General features: G+C 38.0%; 1 long non-coding RNA gene across 1 annotated transcript; it reads right to left on the bottom strand.

Annotated features, from left to right (window-relative positions):
* Nucleotides 1–509: 509 nt before the first annotated feature.
* LOC113342785 lies at nucleotides 510–1,298 on the bottom strand. The gene is made up of 3 exons (XR_003356836.1): nucleotides 1,252–1,298; nucleotides 1,112–1,172; nucleotides 510–531 (listed from the first exon to the last, which is right to left on the bottom strand). It is a non-coding gene; the product is annotated as an uncharacterized LOC113342785 (long non-coding RNA).
* Nucleotides 1,299–18,538: the final 17,240 nt, after the last annotated feature.

Raw genomic sequence — 18,538 nt, 5'->3', positions numbered from 1 at the left:
TTAGTGGTTTTTTCCAAAACGACTGTGTGTCACAAACGTTCAGTTCTTTGAGAAAACTACTTCTTTCAGCAGTTCTATCAATAACACTGATTGATACAGTAGTTTATTTCGATTATCATACAAAAACAAAGGATTTGATTCAGCTGAATCAAGCTGATTCACTTGAACCTTAAGTTAAAATCAAATATGATTAAACAAGCTAAAAACCTATACTTATATTTAATGAAAATTATATGAACTACTAAATCCATTTTAGAACTTCAACAATCTACTATCACTTATCCAATCTGAATATTGATACTATTTGGTTACAATATACATTACAAATTAATGAAATGCAACCTGGTTTTCTAACACACACAAAAAAAAATTTGTCTACAGATGACACCTTTTAAGGATCCTCCAACAATCTCCATTTCGCATTCAGACTTTGAAGTTAAACATGCTCAAGATGATATGAAGAGCAACCAATTTGATATATAGCACTGGACAACCACCACTACCAGTAGTTTTATCTTTCATCGTAACTTCCTGTAAACAAAAGATGATAGTTAGTTTGGATCTAAAGCATTCAAAAAACAAAATACATACAAGAAGTAAAACAAAGTTATAACTCTTGATCCAGTTATGGTGATAAACTGCAAGGTTACAAGTTTCATTCAATCAGGTTAGGGACTGAAATCTTGTTCTTATGAATGTGCTCTACATTATACCTAGGAACAATGAAAAGAATCCACAAAAGAAAAAAAAAACTAATTACCAAGCGACTCTAATGAAAAGAATCACGCGAAACACAGGCTCAGAAAGCTATTCATGTATTAAGTATACCAAAATATGAGTACATAAGTACTCAACTAATCTTAAGCATACAAATAACCAGCAAATGTTTAAAACATGTTAATTCACCGACATAAATAATTTCAGCACTCATGATATTGCTATATACAAGGTCTAGAATGGCAGGAAGATAATAATAGCATAATTACAAATAAAATTACTGAGAACATAACAAAACCTTGAGGCCCTAGAAATTCACAAAGCGCAAATAAACCCAACACTCAAGGAAAAGTATAGCGTCAATTCATCGGTTGGAGAAAATAAACCTCTGCACCTGTCACTAGCATAACTGCGATCGCAAATGCTCCCCCAGCATACCATTCTTCTTTGGGACCCTAGAAATGTAAAATTATTAGGTAAGAACATGATGTTCTTTAACAAAATTGAGTAACAGATATTGCAATATATCATTACCATTTAAAAAGGGAATTCTTTCACATGCATTTGAATTGAAATTTAGATGAATTCTGCAACCAACATAGATTATTGTTAACAAACAACAACAAGGTTCAACACTTATTTTATACATGTCTAAACACGCGGTAGGGTACAAATTAAAAAACTACTACCATGTACTCGTAGTACCATATAGGTCATCACAACATACATACACAGATTAACTAAACATGTAGCTCCACCCAAATTAATACTATTCATGAATAGAAATGTGTAGGAAAAACAACAAGTGCAACCTATAGAAGTAAAACAATCACCTCCTATAAATTAAACATGGTAACAAATCCTCACCTGGATGTAAATTTGTTCAATCCATCATTCAAATCCTCACCTGCTCAAATTGTAAAACTTCGCTTTCTACAAATTAAACACGGCCACAAATAGAATCACAATCAAAAGCTTATAACCAAGTTTTGTAAAAATTTGCTCTTATCATAATTCATCAAATCTTTACCTGCTCAGATTATAAAACTTTGTTAAATACACCTTTAGTCTTTTATTGGTTCCAGTAATTCCGTATCTAATTCAGCTAGAGTTGATGGGTTGTGAAAGTCCTTTCCCCTAGATTTAGATTTTACATCATATAATACAATAAAAATCAAACACCTTGATGCTTATATGATCCACATAATACCAACACCCTTGCACATGAAACAAATTTCAAATTACATCAAGGATATACAGCAGACATTATAATGAATTACCTTGCTTGAAATCACAATACCATGGCCAAAGCAACCTACATACAAAATTATAAATTGCAAAATCCATCAATATAAAATTAAATTTTGCAAACACTGTCAATGAATCATGTATTAAGCAAAACCAAACCTGAACTAGTTCTGCTCATCATACAATTTCTCGACCAGCTTCTTATCCCTTCTCTCCGTAGCCACATCCCACATATGATTACCGATACACATCTGCTATAAAATTAACATAATCAATGAAGCATAAGAAGTCATAAGAAGAAAATTAGGGTTTTTATTTTGTGTTTCTTACCCTGCCATTTGTAGATGTAATACATATAATTACCCATAACATAAAGAAATCCATTGATAATTCCTAGTAGAGAAGAATTGCTTCAAACCAAAACATATTCATCACTAAATCTGTTGTTCTATTCTTCGATATATTACTAATAATGAAATAAAAAGATGTTCGATTTCTTCTTTAGTTACAGAACGAAATAGAAGACGGGTGAACTAGAACCGATCGAAGAAATTGATGAAAGAAGATGATGTTACAGATGGAAGAAATTAATAAGAGAAGAAAATATCACAGATCGAAGAAATTGAAGAAAGAACAAAATATTATAGATCAAAGAAGTTTAAATAAGAAGAAAACATTATAGATCGAAGAAATTAATGCAAAGCTAGAGATCGAATCATGGGTTCAGGGAGAAACGAATCGTGGGAACGACTATGGTTTTGTTTGAATGAAGTTTCAGGATTAGGGTTTGTTTGTTTCAGTTTGCTGAAAAAGATGAAGAAGATGGAAGAGAGACTTCATCTGGGTTAGATTTAAAAGTCAGAGAAAGAGATAAAGTTTCAGGAGATATAATCGAGGATAATTCTAGGTATAAAGGAAACAATTTGCTCTCACAGTAGTTTTTAAAATTTTATTTTTTTACATAAATACCCTCTAAAAAAATGACTGTGTTAAACACAAGTTTTATTTTTTTTTATTTTTTCCCGAAAAAACAACTGTGGCTCACAGCACCTGCAGTTACGTCAGCCCTGCAACAGTAGTATTTTTGAAGCCCAGGAAGTGGTTATAAACTCATTTTCCACTAGTGCAATGTCCCAAGCCAATACCTAAACAATGTCCTAAACCAAGAAATGGTCGTTCCAGACTTGCGTCGTCACAAAGTGAAGGAGAAGGGTTGGTTTTGGGGAGGGAAGCGAAGAAAGTGTTGAGACCATAATAGTTGATTCTGAAAAAGTAGTTGTTTTCTACGACTTGTATCAGAAAGTGAGAAGCTAACATATGGAAAGCTAGCAAATGTTTTCTGAGTGTTGTATGCTCCTGACCTGAACTTGTTGTTCGGTGGAAATAGGTACTGCCTATTTATACAAGTCCAAGTGAAACGTACTCTGGTCTCATTAAGAAATGGAAAACAGGTGAGTAAATGGGAGAAGGTGGTAACCGGTAACGCCTGGAATTGATATTCCATAAAAAAAGCGGTTCTTTGTCAATAGGTATATTTCCTAACAACCCTTTATCAATCATGTAAGAAAGTCGAGAGAAAAAGACATGTCTAACTTAGAATGCCAAGATATAAAAGGTGATACTGTGGAAGGTAAGTGTTTGAGGGTGAAAACGGTTTCTGATGATTTTGGTAATTTCGGGTGTGTGGGTGAGAAACGAATTTAAACCCTAAACAATGTACTGCAAGGGAGTACTTTAGATTCGACAGATCAATCTGTACAAAGAAATACCCAATGTCCCAAGCCAATACCTAAGCAATGTCCTAAACCAAGAAATGGACGTTCCAGACTTGCGTCGGTCACAAAGTGAAGGAGAAGGGTTGGTTTTGGGGAGGGAAGCGAAGAAAGTGTTGAGACCAGAATAGTTGATTCTGGAAGAGTAGTTGTTTTCTACGACTTGTATCAGAAAGTGAGAAGCTATTAGATGGAATGCTAGCAAATGTTTTCTGAGTGTTGTATGCTCCTGACCTGAACTTGTTGTTTGGTGGAAATAGGTAAGGCCTATTTATACAAGTCGAAGTGAAACGTACTCTGGTCTCATTAAGAAATGGAAAACGGGTGAGTAAATGGGAGGAGGTGGTAACCGGTAACGCCTGGAATTGATATTCCATAAAAGAAACCGGTTCTTTGTCAATAGGTATATTTCCTAACAACCCTTTATCAATCATGTAAGAAAGTCGAGAGAAAAAGACATGTCCTAACTTAGAATGCCAAGATATAAAAGATGATACTGTGGAAGGTAAGTGTTTGAGGGTGAGAACGGTTTCTGATGATTTTGGTAATTTCAGGTGTGTGGGTGAGAAACGAATTTAAACCCTAAACAATGTACTGCAAGGGAGTACTTTAGATTCGACAGATCAATCTATACAAACAAATACCCAATGTCCCAAGCCAATACCTAAGAAATGTCCTAAACCAAGAAATGGTCGTTCCATACTTGCGTCGGTCACAAAGTGAAGGAGAAGGGTTGGTTTTGGGGAGGGAAGCGAAGAAAGTGTTGAGACCAGAATAGTTGATTCTGGAAGAGTAGTTGTTTTCTACGACTTGTATCAGAAAGTGAGAAGCTAACAGATGGAAAGATAACAAATGTTTTCTGAGTGTTGTATGCTCCTGACCTGAACTTGTTGTTCGGTGGAAATAGGTAATGCCTATTTATACAAGTCCAAGTGAAACGTACTCTGGTCTCATTAAGAAATGGAAAACGGGTGAGTAAATGGGAGGAGGTGGTAACTGGTAACGCCTGGAATTGATATTCCATAAAAGAAACCGGTTCTTTGTCAATAGGTATATTTCCTAACAACCCTTTATCAATCATGTAAGAAAGTCGAGAGAAAAAGACATGTCCTAACTTAGAATGCCAAGATATAAAAGATGATACTGTGGAAGGTAAGTGTTTGAGGGTGAGAACGGTTTCTGATGATTTTGGTAATTTCAGGTGTGTGGGTGAGAAACGAATTTAAACCCTAAACAATGTACTGCAAGGGAGTACTTTAGATTCGACAGATCAATCTATACAAACAAATACCCAATGTCCCAAGCCAATACCTAAGAAATGTCCTAAACCAAGAAATGGTCGTTCCATACTTGCGTCGGTCACAAAGTGAAGGAGAAGGGTTGGTTTTGGGGAGGGAAGCGAAGAAAGTGTTGAGACCAGAATAGTTGATTCTGGAAGAGTAGTTGTTTTCTACGACTTGTATCAGAAAGTGAGAAGCTAACAGATGGAAAGATAACAAATGTTTTCTGAGTGTTGTATGCTCCTGACCTGAACTTGTTGTTCGGTGGAAATAGGTAATGCCTATTTATACAAGTCCAAGTGAAACGTACTCTGGTCTCATTAAGAAATGGAAAACGGGTGAGTAAATGGGAGGAGGTGGTAACTGGTAACGCCTGGAATTGATATTCCATAAAAGAAACCGGTTCTTTGTCAATAGGTATATTTCCTAACAACCCTTTATCAATCATGTAAGAAAGTCGAGAGAAAAAGACATGTCCTAACTTAGAATGCCAAGATATAAAAGGTGATACTGTGGAAGGTAAGTGTTTGAGGGTGAAAACGGTTTCTGATGATTTTGGTAATTTCGGGTGTGTGGGTGAGAAACGAATTTAAACCCTAAACAATGTACTGCAAGGGAGTACTTTAGATTCGACAGATCAATCTGTACAAAGAAATACCCAATGTCCCAAGCCAATACCTAAGCAATGTCCTAAACCAAGAAATGGCCGTTCCAGACTTGCGTCGGTCACAAAGTGAAGGAGAAGGGTTGGTTTTGGGGAGGGAAGCGAAGAAAGTGTTGAGACCAGAATAGTTGATTCTGGAAGAGTAGTTGTTTTCTACGACTTGTATCAGAAAGTGAGAAGCTATTAGATGGAATGCTAGCAAATGTTTTCTGAGTGTTGTATGCTCCTGACCTGAACTTGTTGTTTGGTGGAAATAGGTAAGGCCTATTTATACAAGTCGAAGTGAAACGTACTCTGGTCTCATTAAGAAATGGAAAACGGGTGAGTAAATGGGAGGAGGTGGTAACCGGTAAGGCCTGGAATTGATATTCCATAAAAGAAACCGGTTCTTTGTCAATAGGTATATTTCCTAACAACCCTTTATCAATCATGTAAGAAAGTCGAGAGAAAAAGACATGTCCTAACTTAGAATGCCAAGATATAAAAGATGATACTGTGGAAGGTAAGTGTTTGAGGGTGAGAACGGTTTCTGATGATTTTGGTAATTTCAGGTGTGTGGGTGAGAAACGAATTTAAACCCTAAACAATGTACTGCAAGGGAGTACTTTAGATTCGACAGATCAATCTATACAAACAAATACCCAATGTCCCAAGCCAATACCTAAGAAATGTCCTAAACCAAGAAATGGTCGTTCCATACTTGCGTCGGTCACAAAGTGAAGGAGAAGGGTTGGTTTTGGGGAGGGAAGCGAAGAAAGTGTTGAGACCAGAATAGTTGATTCTGGAAGAGTAGTTGTTTTCCACGACTTGTATCAGAAAGTGAGAAGCTAACAGATGGAAAGATAACAAATGTTTTCTGAGTGTTGTATGCTCCTGACCTGAACTTGTTGTTCGGTGGAAATAGGTAATGCCTATTTATACAAGTCGAAGTGAAACGTACTCTGGTCTCATTAAGAAATGGAAAACGGGTGAGTAAATGGGAGGAGGTGGTAACCGGTAACGCCTGGAATTGATATTCCATAAAAGAAACCGGTTCTTTGTCAATAGGTATATTTCCTAACAACCCTTTATCAATCATGTAAGAAAGTCGAGAGAAAAAGACATGTCCTAACTTAGAATGCCAAGATATAAAAGATGATACTGTGGAAGGTAAGTGTTTGAGGGTGAGAACGGTTTCTGATGATTTTGGTAATTTCAGGTGTGTGGGTGAGAAACGAATTTAAACCCTAAACAATGTACTGCAAGGGAGTACTTTAGATTCGACAGATCAATCTATACAAACAAATACCCAATGTCCCAAGCCAATACCTAAGAAATGTCCTAAACCAAGAAATGGTCGTTCCATACTTGCGTCGGTCACAAAGTGAAGGAGAAGGGTTGGTTTTGGGGAGGGAAGCGAAGAAAGTGTTGAGACCAGAATAGTTGATTCTGGAAGAGTAGTTGTTTTCTACGACTTGTATCAGAAAGTGAGAAGCTAACAGATGGAAAGATAACAAATGTTTTCTGAGTGTTGTATGCTCCTGACCTGAACTTGTTGTTCGGTGGAAATAGGTAATGCCTATTAATACAAGTCCAAGTGAAACGTACTCTGGTCTCATTAAGAAATGGAAAACGGGTGAGTAAATGGGAGGAGGTGGTAACCGGTAACGCCTGGAATTGATATTCCATAAAAGAAACCGGTTCTTTGTCAATAGGTATATTTCCTAACAACCCTTTATCAATCATGTAAGAAAGTCGAGAGAAAAAGACATGTCCTAACTTAGAATGCCAAGATATAAAAGATGATACTGTGGAAGGTAAGTGTTTGAGGGTGAGAACGGTTTCTGATGATTTTGGTAATTTCAGGTGTGTGGGTGAGAAACGAATTTAAACCCTAAACAATGTACTGCAAGGGAGTACTTTAGATTCGACAGATCAATCTATACAAACAAATACCCAATGTCCCAAGCCAATACCTAAGAAATGTCCTAAACCAAGAAATGGTCGTTCCATACTTGCGTCGGTCACAAAGTGAAGGAGAAGGGTTGGTTTTGGGGAGGGAAGCGAAGAAAGTGTTGAGACCAGAATAGTTGATTCTGGAAGAGTAGTTGTTTTCTACGACTTGTATCAGAAAGTGAGAAGCTAACAGATGGAAAGCTAACAAATGTTTTCTGAGTGTTGTATGCTCCTGACATGAACTTGTTGTTTGGTGGAAATAGGTAAGGCCTATTTATACAAGTCGAAGTGAAACGTACTCTGGTCTCATTAAGAAATGGAAAACGGGTGAGTAAATGGGAGGAGGTGGTAACCGGTAACGCCTGGAATTGATATTCCATAAAAGAAACCGGTTCTTTGTCAATAGGTATATTTCCTAACAACCCTTTATTAATCATGTAAGAAAGTCGAGAGAAAAAGACATGTCCTAACTTAGAATGCCAAGATATAAAAGGTGATACTGTGGAAGGTAAGTGTTTGAGGGTGAGAACGGTTTCTGATGATTTTGGTAACTTCAGGTGTGTGGGTGAGAAACGAATTTAAACCCTAAACAATGTACTGCAAGGGAGTACTTTAGATTCGACAGATCAATCTGTACAAACAAATACCCAATGTCCCAAGCCAATACCTAAGAAATGTCCTAAACCAAGAAATGGCCGTTCCATACTTGCGTCGGTCACAAAGTAAAGGAGAAGGGTTGGTTTTGGCGAGGGAAGCGAAGAAAGTGTTGAGACCAGAATAGTTGATTCTGGAAGAGTAGTTGTTTTCTACGACTTGTATCAGAAAGTGAGAAGCTAACAGATGGAAAGCTAACAAATGTTTTCTGAGTGTTGTATGCTCCTGACATGAACTTGTTGTTTGGTGGAAATAGGTAAGACCTATTTATACAAGTCGAAGTGAAACGTACTCTGGTCTCATTAAGAAATGGAAAACGGGTGAATAAATGGGAGAAGGTGGTAACCGGTAACGCCTGGAATTGATATTCCATAAAAGAAAGCGGTTCTTTGTCAATAGGTATATTTCCTAACAACCCTTTATTAATCATGTAAGAAAGTCGAGAGAAAAAGACATGTCCTAACTTAGAATGCCAAGATATAAAAGGTGATACTGTGGAAGGTAAGTGTTTGAGGGTGAGAACGGTTTCTGATGATTTTGGTAACTTCAGGTGTGTGGGTGAGAAACGAATTTAAACCCTAAACAATGTACTGCAAGGGAGTACTTTAGATTCGACAGATCAATCTGTACAAACAAATACCCAATGTCCCAATCCAATACCTAAGAAATGTCCTAAACCAAGAAATGGCCGTTGCATACTTGCGTCGGTCACAAAGTAAAGGAGATGGGTTGGTTTTGGGGAGGGAAGCGAAGAAAGTGTTGAGACTAGAATAGTTGATTCTGGAAGAGTAGTTGTTTTCTACGACTTGTATCAGAAAGTGAGAAGCTAAAAGATGGAAAGATAGCAAATGTTTTCTAAGTGTTGTATGCTCCTGACCTGAACTTGTTGTTCGGTGGAAATAGGTAATGCCTATTTATACAAGTCCAAGTGAAACGTACTCTGGTCTCATTAAGAAATGGAAAACAGGTGAGTAAATGGGAGAAGGTGGTAACCGGTAACGCCTGGATTTGATATTCCATAAAAGAAAGCGGTTCTTTGTCAATAGGTATATTTCCTAACAACCCTTTATTAATCATGTAAGAAAGTCGAGAGAAAAAGACATGTCCTAACTTAAAATGCCAAGATATAAAAGGTGATACTGTGGAAGGTAAGTGTTTGAGGGTGAAAACGGTTTCTGATGATTTTGGTAATTTCGGGTGTGTGGGTGAGAAACGAATTTAAACCATAAACAATGTACTGCAAGGGAGTACTTTAGATTCGACAGATCAATCTGTACAAACAAATACCCAATGTCCCAAGCCAATACCTAAACAATGTACTAAACCAAGAAATGGACGTTCCAAACTTGCGTCGGTCACCAAGTGAAGGAGAAGGTTTGGTTTTGGGGAGGGAAGCGAAGAAAGTGTTGAGACCAGAATAGTTGATTCTGGAAGAGTAGTTGTTTTCTACGACTTGTATCAGAAAGTGAGAAGCTAACAGATGGAAAGCTAGCAAATGTTTTCTGAGTGTTTTATGCTCCTGACCTGAACTTGTTGTTCGGTGGAAATAGGTAAGGCCTATTTATACAAGTCGAAGTGAAATGTACTCTGGTCTCATTAAGAAATGGAAAACGGGTGAGTAAATGGGAGGAGGTGGTAACCGGTAACGCCTGGAATTGATATTCCATAAAAGAAACCGGTTCTTTATCAATAGGTATATTTCCTAACAACCCTTTATTAATCATGTAAGAAAGTCGAGAGAAAAAGACATGTCCTAACTTAGAATGCCAAGATATAAAAGGTGATACTGTGGAAGGTAAGTGTTTGAGGGTGAGAACGGTTTCTGATGATTTTGGTAATTTCGGGTGTGTGGGTGAGAAACGAATTTAAACCCTAAACAATGTACGGCAAGGGAGTACTTTAGATTCGACAGATCAATCTTTACAAACAAATACCCAATGTCCCAAGACAATACCTAAGAAATGTCCTAAACCAAGAAATGGACGTTCCAGACTTGCGTCGGTCACAAAGTGAAGGAGAAGGTTTGGTTTTGGGGAGGGAAGCGAAGAAAGTGTTGAGACCAGAATAGTTGATTCTGGAAGATTAGTTGTTTTCTATGACTTGTATCAGAAAGTGAGAAGCTAAGAGATGGAAAGCTAGCAAATGTTTTCTGAGTGTTGTATGCTCCTGACCTGAACTTGTTGTTTGGTGGAAATAGGTACTGCCTATTTATACAAGTCCAAGTGAAACGTACTCTGGTCTCATTAAGAAATGGAAAACAGGTGAGTAAATGGGAGAAGGTGGTAACCGGTAACGCCTGGAATTGATATTCCATAAAAAAAGCGGTTCTTTGTCAATAGGTATATTTCCTAACAACCCTTTATTAATCATGTAAGAAAGTCGAGAGAAAAAGACATGTCTAACTTAGAATGCCAAGATATAAAAGGTGATACTGTGGAAGGTAAGTGTTTGAGGGTGAAAACGGTTTCTGATGATTTTGGTAATTTCGGGTGTGTGGGTGAGAAACGAATTTAAACCATAAACAATGTACTGCAAGGGAGTACTTTAGATTCGACAGATCAATCTGTACAAACAAATACCCAATGTCCCAAGCCAATACCTAAACAATGTACTAAACCAAGAAATGGACGTTCCAAACTTGCGTCGGTCACAAAGTGAAGGAGAAGGTTTGGTTTTGGGGAGGGAAGCGAAGAAAGTGTTGAGACCAGAATAGTTGATTCTGGAAGAGTAGTTGTTTTCTACGACTTGTATCAGAAAGTGAGAAGCTAACAGATGGAAAGCTAGCAAATGTTTTCTGAGTGTTTTATGCTCCTGACCTGAACTTGTTGTTCGGTGGAAATAGGTAAGGCCTATTTATACAAGTCGAAGTGAAATGTACTCTAGTCTCATTAAGAAATGGAAAACGGGTGAGTAAATGGGAGGAGGTGGTAACCGGTAACGCCTGGAATTGATATTCCATAAAAGAAACCGGTTCTTTGTCAATAGGTATATTTCCTAACAACCCTTTATTAATCATGTAAGAAAGTCGAGAGAAAAAGACATGTCCTAACTTAGAATGCCAAGATATAAAAGGTGATACTGTGGAAGGTAAGTGTTTGAGGGTGAGAACGGTTTCTGATGATTTTGGTAATTTCGGGTGTGTGGGTGAGAAACGAATTTAAACCCTAAACAATGTACGGCAAGGGAGTACTTTAGATTCGACAGATCAATCTTTACAAACAAATACCCAATGTCCCAAGACAATACCTAAGAAATGTCCTAAACCAAGAAATGGACGTTCCAGACTTGCGTCGGTCACAAAGTGAAGGAGAAGGTTTGGTTTTGGGGAGGGAAGCGAAGAAAGTGTTGAGACCAGAATAGTTGATTCTGGAAGATTAGTTGTTTTCTATGACTTGTATCAGAAAGTGAGAAGCTAAGAGATGGAAAGCTAGCAAATGTTTTCTGAGTGTTGTATGCTCCTGACCTGAACTTGTTGTTTGGTGGAAATAGGTACTGCCTATTTATACAAGTCCAAGTGAAACGTACTCTGGTCTCATTAAGAAATGGAAAACAGGTGAGTAAATGGGAGAAGGTGGTAACCGGTAACGCCTGGAATTGATATTCCATAAAAAAAGCGGTTCTTTGTCAATAGGTATATTTCCTAACAACCCTTTATTAATCATGTAAGAAAGTCGAGAGAAAAAGACATGTCTAACTTAGAATGCCAAGATATAAAAGGTGATACTGTGGAAGGTAAGTGTTTGAGGGTGAAAACGGTTTCTGATGATTTTGGTAATTTCGGGTGTGTGGGTGAGAAACGAATTTAAACCCTAAACAATGTACTGCAAGGGAGTACTTTAGATTCGACAGATCAATCTGTACAAAGAAATACCCAATGTCCCAAGCCAATACCTAAGCAATGTCCTAAACCAAGAAATGGACGTTCCAGACTTGCGTCGGTCACAAAGTGAAGGAGAAGGGTTGGTTTTGGGGAGGGAAGCGAAGAAAGTGTTGAGACCAGAATAGTTGATTCTGGAAGAGTAGTTGTTTTCTACGACTTGTATCAGAAAGTGAGAAGCTATTAGATGGAAAGCTAACAAATGTTTTCTGAGTGTTGTATGCTCCTGACATGAACTTGTTGTTTGGTGGAAATAGGTAAGGCCTATTTATACAAGTCGAAGTTAAACGTACTCTGGTCTCATTAAGAAATGGAAAACGGGTGAGTAAATGGGAGGAGGTGGTAACCGGTAACGCCTGGAATTGATATTCCATAAAAGAAACCGGTTCTTTGTCAATAGGTATATTTCCTAACAACCCTTTATTAATCATGTAAGAAAGTCGAGAGAAAAAGACATGTGCTAACTTAGAATGCCAAGATATAAAAGGTGATACTGTGGAAGGTAAGTGTTTGAGGGTGAAAACGGTTTCTGATGATTTTGGTAATTTCGGGTGTGTGGGTGAGAAATGAATTTAAACCCTAAACAATGTACTGCAAGGGAGTACTTTAGATTCGACAGATCAATCTGTACAAACAAATACCCAATGTCCCAAGCCAATACCTAAGCAATGTCCTAAACCAAGAAATGGACGTTCCAGACTTGCGTCGGTCACAAAGTAAAGGAGAAGGGTTGGTTTTGGGGAGGGAAGCGAAGAAAGTGTTAAGACTAGAATAGTTGATTCTGGAAGAGTAGTTGTTTTCTACGACTTGTATCAGAAAGTGAGAAGCTAACAGATGGAAAGATAGCAAATGTTTTCTGAGTGTTGTATGCTCCTGACCTGAACTTGTTGTTCGGTGGAAATAGGTAATGCCTATTTATACAAGTCCAAGTGAAACGTACTCTGGTCTCATTAAGAAATGGAAAACGGGTGAGTAAATGGGAGAAGGTGGTAACCGGTAACGCCTGGAATTGATATTCCATAAAAGAAAGCGGTTCTTTGTCAATAGGTATATTTCCTAACAACCCTTTATTAATCATGTAAGAAAGTCGAGAGAAAAAGACATGTCCTAACTTAGAATGCCAAGATATAAAAGGTGATACTGTGGAAGGTAAGTGTTTGAGGGTGAAAAAGGTTTCTGATGATTTTGGTAATTTCGGGTGTGTGGGTGAGAAACGAATTTAAACCCTAAACAATGTACTGCAAGAGAGTACTTTAGATTCGACAGATCAATCTTTACAAACAAATACCCAATGTCCCAAGCCAATACCTAAGCAATGTCCTAAACCAAGAAATGGACGTTCCAGACTTGCGTCGGTCACAAAGTGAAGGAGAAGGTTTGGTTTTGGGGAGGGAAGCGAAGAAAGTGTTGAGACCATAATAGTTGATTCTGAAAAAGTAGTTGTTTTCTACGACTTGTATCAGAAAGTGAGAAGCTAACAGATGGAAAGATAGCAAATGTTTTCTGAGTGTTGTATGCTCCTGACCTGAACTTGTTGTTCGGTGGAAATAGGTAAGGCCTATTTATACAAGTCGAAGTGAAACGTACTCTGGTCTCATTAAGAAATGGAAAACGGGTGAGTAAATGGGAGAAGGTGGTAACCGGTAACGCCTGGAATTGATATTCCATAAAAGAAAGCGGTTCTTTGTCAATAGGTATATTTCCTAACAACCCTTTATTAATCATGTAAGAAATTCGAGAGAAAAAGACATGTCCTAACTTAGAATGCCAAGATATAAAAGGTGATACTGTGGAAGGTAAGTGTTTGAGGGTGAGAACGGTTTCTGATGATTTTGGTAATTTCGGGTGTGTGGGTGAGAAACGAATTTAAACCATAAACAATGTACTGCAAGGGAGTACTTTAGATTCGACAGATCAATCTGTACAAACAAATACCCAATGTCCCAAGACAATACCTAAGAAATGTCCTAAACCAAGAAATGGACGTTCCAGACTTGCGTCGGTCACAAAGTGAAGGAGAAGGTTTGGTTTTGGGGAGGGAAGCGAAGAAAGTGTTGAGACCAGAATAGTTGATTCTGGAAGATTAGTTGTTTTCTATGACTTGTATCAGAAAGTGAGAAGCTAAGAGATGGAAAGCTAGCAAATGTTTTCTGAGTGTTGTATGCTCCTGACCTGAACTTGTTGTTTGGTGGAAATAGGTACTGCCTATTTATACAAGTCCAAGTGAAACGTACTCTGGTCTCATTAAGAAATGGAAAACAGGTGAGTAAATGGGAGAAGGTGGTAACCGGTAACGCCTGGAATTGATATTCCATAAAAAAAGCGGTTCTTTGTCAATAGGTATATTTCCTAACAACCCTTTATTAATCATGTAAGAAAGTCGAGAGAAAAAGACATGTCTAACTTAGAATGCCAAGATATAAAAGGTGATACTGTGGAAGGTAAGTGTTTGAGGGTGAAAACGGTTTCTGATGATTTTGGTAATTTCGGGTGTGTGGGTGAGAAACGAATTTAAACCCTATACAATGTACTGCAAGGGAGTACTTTAGATTCGACAGATCAATCTGTACAAAGAAATACCCAATGTCCCAAGCCAATACCTAAGCAATGTCCTAAACCAAGAAATGGACGTTCCAGACTTGCGTCGGTCACAAAGTGAAGGAGAAGGGTTGGTTTTGGGGAGGGAAGCGAAGAAAGTGTTGAGACCAGAATAGTTGATTCTGGAAGAGTAGTTGTTTTCTACGACTTGTATCAGAAAGTGAGAAGCTATTAGATGGAATGCTAGCAAATGTTTTCTGAGTGTTGTATGCTCCTGACATGAACTTGTTGTTTGGTGGAAATAGGTAAGGCCTATTTATACAAGTCGAAGTGAAACGTACTCTGGTCTCATTAAGAAATGGAAAACGGGTGAGTAAATTGGAGGAGGTGGTAACCGGTAACGCCTGGAATTGATATTCCATAAAAGAAACCGGTTCTTTGTCAATAGGTATATTTCCTAACAACCCTTTATTAATCATGTAAGAAAGTCGAGAGAAAAAGACATGTCCTAACTTAGAATGCCAAGATATAAAAGGTGATATTGTGGAAGGTAAGTGTTTGAGGGTGAAAAAGGTTTCTGATGATTTTGGTAATTTCGGGTGTGTGGGTGAGAAACGAATTTAAACCCTAAACAATGTACTGCAAGAGAGTACTTTAGATTCGACAGATCAATCTTTACAAACAAATACCCAATGTCCCAAGCCAATACCTAAGCAATGTCCTAAACCAAGAAATGGACGTTCCAGACTTGCGTCGGTCACAAAGTGAAGGAGAAGGTTTGGTTTTGGGGAGGGAAGCGAAGAAAGTGTTGAGACCATAATAGTTGATTCTGAAAAAGTAGTTGTTTTCTACGACTTGTATCAGAAAGTGAGAAGCTAACAGATGGAAAGATAGCAAATGTTTTCTGAGTGTTGTATGCTCCTGACCTGAACTTGTTGTTCGGTGGAAATAGGTAAGGCCTATTTATACAAGTCGAAGTGAAACGTACTCTGGTCTCATTAAGAAATGGAAAACGGGTGAGTAAATGGGAGAAGGTGGTAACCGGTAACGCCTGGAATTGATATTCCATAAAAGAAAGCGGTTCTTTGTCAATAGGTATATTTCCTAACAACCCTTTATTAATCATGTAAGAAATTCGAGAGAAAAAGACATGTCCTAACTTAGAATGCCAAGATATAAAAGGTGATACTGTGGAAGGTAAGTGTTTGAGGGTGAGAACGGTTTCTGATGATTTTGGTAATTTCGGGTGTGTGGGTGAGAAACGAATTTAAACCATAAACAATGTACTGCAAGGGAGTACTTTAGATTCGACAGATCAATCTGTACAAACAAATACCCAATGTCCCAAGACAATACCTAAGAAATGTCCTAAACCAAGAAATGGACGTTCCAGACTTGCGTCGGTCACAAAGTGAAGGAGAAGGTTTGGTTTTGGGGAGGGAAGCGAAGAAAGTGTTGAGACCAGAATAGTTGATTCTGGAAGATTAGTTGTTTTCTATGACTTGTATCAGAAAGTGAGAAGCTAAGAGATGGAAAGCTAGCAAATGTTTTCTGAGTGTTGTATGCTCCTGACCTGAACTTGTTGTTTGGTGGAAATAGGTACTGCCTATTTATACAAGTCCAAGTGAAACGTACTCTGGTCTCATTAAGAAATGGAAAACAGGTGAGTAAATGGGAGAAGGTGGTAACCGGTAACGCCTGGAATTGATATTCCATAAAAAAAGCGGTTCTTTGTCAATAGGTATATTTCCTAACAACCCTTTATTAATCATGTAAGAAAGTCGAGAGAAAAAGACATGTCTAACTTAGAATGCCAAGATATAAAAGGTGATACTGTGGAAGGTAAGTGTTTGAGGGTGAAAACGGTTTCTGATGATTTTGGTAATTTCGGGTGTGTGGGTGAGAAACGAATTTAAACCCTATACAATGTACTGCAAGGGAGTACTTTAGATTCGACAGATCAATCTGTACAAAGAAATACCCAATGTCCCAAGCCAATACCTAAGCAATGTCCTAAACCAAGAAATGGACGTTCCAGACTTGCGTCGGTCACAAAGTGAAGGAGAAGGGTTGGTTTTGGGGAGGGAAGCGAAGAAAGTGTTGAGACCAGAATAGTTGATTCTGGAAGAGTAGTTGTTTTCTACGACTTGTATCAGAAAGTGAGAAGCTATTAGATGGAATGCTAGCAAATGTTTTCTGAGTGTTGTATGCTCCTGACATGAACTTGTTGTTTGGTGGAAATAGGTAAGGCCTATTTATACAAGTCGAAGTGAAACGTACTCTGGTCTCATTAAGAAATGGAAAACGGGTGAGTAAATTGGAGGAGGTGGTAACCGGTAACGCCTGGAATTGATATTCCATAAAAGAAACCGGTTCTTTGTCAATAGGTATATTTCCTAACAACCCTTTATTAATCATGTAAGAAAGTCGAGAGAAAAAGACATGTCCTAACTTAGAATGCCAAGATATAAAAGGTGATACTGTGGAAGGTAAGTGTTTGAGGGTGAGAACGGTTTCTGATGATTTTGGTAATTTCAGGTGTGTGGGTGAGAAACGAATTTAAACCCTAAACAATGTACTGCAAGGGAGTACTTTAGATTCGACAGATCAATCTGTACAAACAAATACCCAATGTCCCAAGCCAATACCTAAGAAATGTCCTAAACCAAGAAATGGTCGTTCCATACTTGCGTCGGTCACAAAGTAAAGGAGAAGGGTTGGTTTTGGGGAGGGAAGCGAAGAAAGTGTTGAGACTAGAATAGTTGATTCTGGAAGAGTAGTTGTTTTCTACGACTTGTATCAGAAAGTGAGAAGCTAACAGATGGAAAGCTAACAAATGTTTTCTGAGTGTTGTATGCTCCTGACATGAACTTGTTGTTTGGTGGAAATAGGTAAGGCCTATTTATACAAGTCGAAGTTAAACGTACTCTGGTCTCATTAAGAAATGGAAAACGGGTGAGTAAATGGGAGGAGGTGGTAACCGGTAACGCCTGGAATTGATATTCCATAAAAGAAACCGGTTCTTTGTCAATAGGTATATTTCCTAACAACCCTTTATTAATCATGAAAGAAAGTCGAGAGAAAAAGACATGTGCTAACTTAGAATGCCAAGATATAAAAGGTGATACTGTGGAAGGTAAGTGTTTGAGGGTGAAAACGGTTTCTGATGATTTTGGTAATTTCGGGTGTGTGGGTGAGAAATGAATTTAAACCCTAAACAATGTACTGCAAGGGAGTACTTTAGATTCGACAGATCAATCTGTACAAACAAATACCCAATGTCCCAAGCCAATACCTAAGCAATGTCCTAAACCAAGAAATGGACGTTCCAGACTTGCGTCGGTCACAAAGTAAAGGAGAAGGGTTGGTTTTGGGGAGGGAAGCGAAGAAAGTGTTAAGACTAGAATAGTTGATTCTGGAAGAGTAGTTGTTTTCTACGACTTGTATCAGAAAGTGAGAAGCTAACAGATGGAAAGATAGCAAATGTTTTCTGAGTGTTGTATGCTCCTGACCTGAACTTGTTGTTCGGTGGAAATAGGTAATGCCTATTTATACAAGTCCAAGTGAAACGTACTCTGGTCTCATTAAGAAATGGAAAACGGGTGAGTAAATGGGAGAAGGTGGTAACCGGTAACGCCTGGAATTGATATTCCATAAAAGAAAGCGGTTCTTTGTCAATAGGTATATTTCCTAACAACCCTTTATTAATCATGTAAGAAAGTCGAGAGAAAAAGACATGTCCTAACTTAGAATGCCAAGATATAAAAGGTGATACTGTGGAAGGTAAGTGTTTGAGGGTGAAAAAGGTTTCTGATGATTTTGGTAATTTCGGGTGTGTGGGTGAGAAACGAAT

The sequence above is a fragment of the Papaver somniferum genome, unplaced genomic scaffold, assembly GCF_003573695.1.
Source record: "Papaver somniferum cultivar HN1 unplaced genomic scaffold, ASM357369v1 unplaced-scaffold_47, whole genome shotgun sequence".
NCBI lineage: Eukaryota > Viridiplantae > Streptophyta > Magnoliopsida > Ranunculales > Papaveraceae > Papaver > Papaver somniferum.
This window is presented reverse-complemented; position numbering and strand designations above follow the sequence as displayed.